The sequence below is a fragment of the Peromyscus leucopus genome, chromosome 3 (genome assembly GCF_004664715.2).
Source record: "Peromyscus leucopus breed LL Stock chromosome 3, UCI_PerLeu_2.1, whole genome shotgun sequence".
In the NCBI taxonomy this organism is placed as follows: Eukaryota; Metazoa; Chordata; class Mammalia; order Rodentia; family Cricetidae; genus Peromyscus; species Peromyscus leucopus.
Window position 1 is genome coordinate 116,308,198 of NC_051065.1, and position 4,212 is coordinate 116,312,409.

General features: G+C 51.1%; 1 pseudogene; it reads left to right on the top strand.

Annotated features, from left to right (window-relative positions):
- Positions 1-940: 940 nt before the first annotated feature.
- Positions 941-1,544, top strand: LOC114695405 (annotated as a pseudogene).
- Positions 1,545-4,212: the final 2,668 nt, after the last annotated feature.

Below are 4,212 nucleotides of genomic sequence, written 5' to 3' on the forward strand. Positions count from 1 at the left end.
CTAAACTTCTGAACAGCCCAAATGAAATGCTTTCCTTTATAAAAGTGGCTGTGGCCATGGTGTCTCTTCACAGCGATAGAAATCCTAACTAAGACACCACCAAAGACGTCTTCAGACATTGCCAAATGACTTCCCACATCTCTCCAGCTAGGTGAGATCTACTGCACTTGACTCCTAGTGACACATCAGATCTGCTAGACCAGGCCAGGTTAGGTCACTCGAGTCTTAGATGGGAATAAGTAGCTACTGCCACATGCTCTAGGAAAGTCATCAAAATTATACCACAGGCTCAGAGTGGTTCCCAGGAGGAGGTCCCGCCAATCCAATCCCGCCATGATTGTTACTCCATACTTTGCTTCCTGCTCTTTGGGTAAAATGGGATTTAAAGCAGCAGGTAGCAGAGGTGGAAGAGTATGGGAACAAGCAGGGTAGACCCTTCCTTTGTGCCTGCTTGGGTTCTATTGTTTGTTTGTTTGATGTAGATTTATTCATTGTGTTCTGTCGTCTATGTGTGCATCTACTTGCATGAGTTTAGATGTACCACAGGCATGCAGGCTGAGGAGGCTGAAGTCAGCACTATTCCCTAGGACTAAAGCAATAAGTGGCTGTGAGCCACCATGTGGGTGCTGAGAATCAAATCCAAGCCAGCGCTCTGCTAGAGCAGGAAGTGCTCTTGACTGCTGAGCCGCCCCTCCAGCCCCTGTACCTCGGTTTCTTTAGGTTGCTGGGAGCACTGGCTCCTAGAAAGAGCCCCTGGTACACAAGCCAGGGTTTAAGGCTATAGATCTGGATTCAAAGGCAGCTCCCTACTGTCCATCTCTACAGCAACAGACAGGCTACTTCCCCCCGCTTAAGCCTCAGTGTGTTCACTTTTATCAAATAAGAGTAACTCTTCCCTTATTAATTTTTTGAGGAATTAGCTCTCTTTTCGCTGCTGCGTCTGCAGCCATGAGTATGCTCAGGCTGCAGAAGAGGCTTGCCTCTAGCGTCCTCCACTGTGGTAAGAAGAAGGTCTGGTTGGACCCCAATGAGACCAATGAAATCGCCAATGCCAACTCCCATCAGCAGATCTGGAAGCTGATCAAGGATGGGCTGATCATCCGGAAGCCTGTGACCATCCATTCCCAGGCTCAATGCCGGCAAAACACTTTGGCTCAACGGAAGGGCAGGCATATGGGCATAGGGAAGTGGAAGGGTTCTGCCAATGCTCGGATGCCTGAGAAGGTGACCTGGATGAGAAGGATGCGGATCCTGCGCCGACTTCTCAGGTGATACCGTGAATCCAAGAAGATTGACCGCCATATGTATCACAGCCTGTATCTGAAGGTCAAGGGGAATGTCTTCAAAAACAAGTGCATTCTCATGGAACACATCCACAAGCTGAAGGCAGACAAGGCCTGTAAGAAGCTCCTGGCTGACCAGGCTGAGGCTCGCAGATCTAAGACCAAGGAAGCCCGAAAGCACCGGGAAGAGTGTCTCCAGGCCAAGAAGGAGGAGATCATCAAGACTCTGTCCAAGGAGGAAGAGACCAAGAAATAAAGCTTCCCTCATGTCTGTACATAGGCCTCAGGTGGATCAGTCATTAAAATAAAACAAGCCTTAAAAAAAATTTTTTTTTGAGGAATTAAAAGACTGCATAGAAAGTGAAAAAACAAACAGTACCCTATAACTTGCTAGATTAGAAGTTGGCCAGCTGAGACCCATGGTCAGGTCATGTTCATCTCAGCTACCAGACTGAGCAAATATAATCTTTGGGAGCTCAGCTGGCTGACCACCCGTTCTGTAAACTTGGGTTTCTGGACACATCCACGAGCCCTCCCTGGCCTTGGCCTCCAGTCTCTCGATGAGGTGAGCTAGCCATTTGGGCAGGAAGCTGGAACAGATGCTGACGACCTGTGGCTCTGAGCGGTGCCTCTCATTGTTCTCCAACCTCCCTTGTCCCTCCTCACTTCCTGCCCCATTACTGCTGTGTGGATCCCTGGCTGGGTGACCTGGTAGATCCATGTTCAAATCCCACCTCTGCTATCTTCTGGATGCCTAGTGATGGGAAATTCATCTTTCTTCCTGGGCTTCTCTCTGTTCATCTTTAAAATGCAGGTGCTGAGTGCTGATATCACAGGGTGGCAGGGTTCAGAGGGAATGGTACATCTAACAGTACAGTGAGCATGCTCAAAAGAGACCAGTTTACTGCAACAGGAAGAAGGGGCTGCTCCTTTGTCCCTTCCTCCTTGCTCTTCTTTGGAATTTGTTTTTCTTTGTTGTGTTATTTTGCTTTGCTTTTTTTTTTGTTTTGTTTTGTTTTGTTTTTCGAGACAGTTTCTCTGTATAGCTTTGCATCTTTCCTGGAACTCACTTGGTAGCCCAGGCTGGCCTCGAACTCACAGAGATCCTCCTGGCTCTGCCTCCCGAGTGCTGGGATTAAAGGCATGCGCCACCACCACCTGGTGCTTTGTTTTTTATGATACTAGGGATTGAATCCAGGATGTGCACATGCTAGACAAGCATTTCTACCACTAAGATGTATCCCCTGCCTTCTTTTTAGTCTTTTTATTCTCATAGGTTCCAAGTTGTCCAGGTTGGCCTTGAATTTCCCATCCTCCTGCCTCAGCCTCCTAAGTGGCAGGATTGACAAGCTCAAGCCCCAGGCCCAGATCTTCAGAATTCTTCATGGTAACAAGCTGAACAAGAGGAGAAGCCAAGTAAACAGACTTGATGCCCACCATTGTGGTTCAGTCGTCCCCAGCAGTCAAAACACTGGCCAGAGTAGAGGTTTCTAAGGGGGTGGCGTAGGTGGAGTAGCCGTGTGCCTGCTCCTGCCCATGCTCTTGGCTCTCTGCCCTGGGACACTCTACAAAGATACCATCTAAAGCGCTAAGGATGGCGGGATGCTGAAGGCTGAAGTACCTGAGGGACAAACACCACTTCCTCAGCCCCAGAGCCTGATCCCCTCGGGGCTATCACAGAACCTCACCCTGGATGCTCCAGAGGCCTTGACTGAGTCACAGGGCCTTCCTAAACATCCCTGCCTCGGAGCAGAGGCCCCGGAGGGTGCAGGCCGGTGTGGGAACGGTCGATATGCCCCTCAGCTTTTTTCTCCCTCAGGGCAGAGGCCTGGGCAGAGGCCTCCCTTGAGACTGAGTCCACACCTTCATGCGGTAACGTCCCCACCACTTCATCCTGTTTCCAGAGTCACCCTCCACTACAAGGACTCCCCCACGAGCCTTGGCCTTAGGGCCTGGGCCTGTGATGTGGCCTTAAGGAGGAACAGTGAGCAAGGTGCACAGTGGCCCTAGGTCTCAGCTCCTTCCTCCAGGTCAGCTTTGCTGGCAAAAGTCCTGACTGTAAGTCATGTCTCACTCGGAACATGTCATACCTGGTCACCCAGTAAGGCATGGCTATCAGGCCAGGCTGTGTCACTAAACACAGCCAGGTGACACTCAGCCCATGTTCCCAATGGCTGGCAGAGAATGAAGATTTGTGAAGTCCTCATAACAATGTGACTTCACCTTCCACCCCGCTCCTCTCACAGGACTGGCATACCGAACAATACCTGAGTCAGCTCTAACAGAGCCCACATGCTTTGAAGCCAAACCTACCTCTCCATGTCTGCCTGTCAGTGGGGGACAGGGAACGTGACGGCCAGCGCCACCCTGAGCCAATGAGAGAAAGAGAGGGAGTGCCAGGCTGCTGCTCCACCTCACCCCCTGTGAAGAACAGGCTAGCTCAGACCCCACACCCATCTGCTGCCAGGAAGGAAGAAGGGAGCCCCTGGATGCAGCTGAGATCACAGTGGCTTAGAACACCCCCCTGGGGAGCAGCATGCTGCCCTCGGAGCTCTGGGCAAGGGAGAAACAAGGAGAAAAATGGCCATCGTTTTGGGGATCTTGTAACACAATGTCCCCGTGATAAACCATGCCCTGAAGGTGAAGAACCATGAGGTGGAGGAGAGTCCCTCCCTCTGAGGCCACTGGACTTTCCTTCCTTTCTCCAGTTGGGGGACGGGGGTTTTCTCAATGTGTGAGATTCCTAACTCTAGTAACACCTGAGCACCACCACTATCCACTTGGGCCCCTGTTCAGCAACCTTCCAAGTCTCCCTGGTGGCTTCTGGGGCCTCCAGAATTCATGTTGTCACTCTGTCAAGGTGCCTGTTCTGTGGGTCTAACAGGATTCTGGTCAGGGCGCGTGGGCAGACAGCAAGGTTTGAATCAAG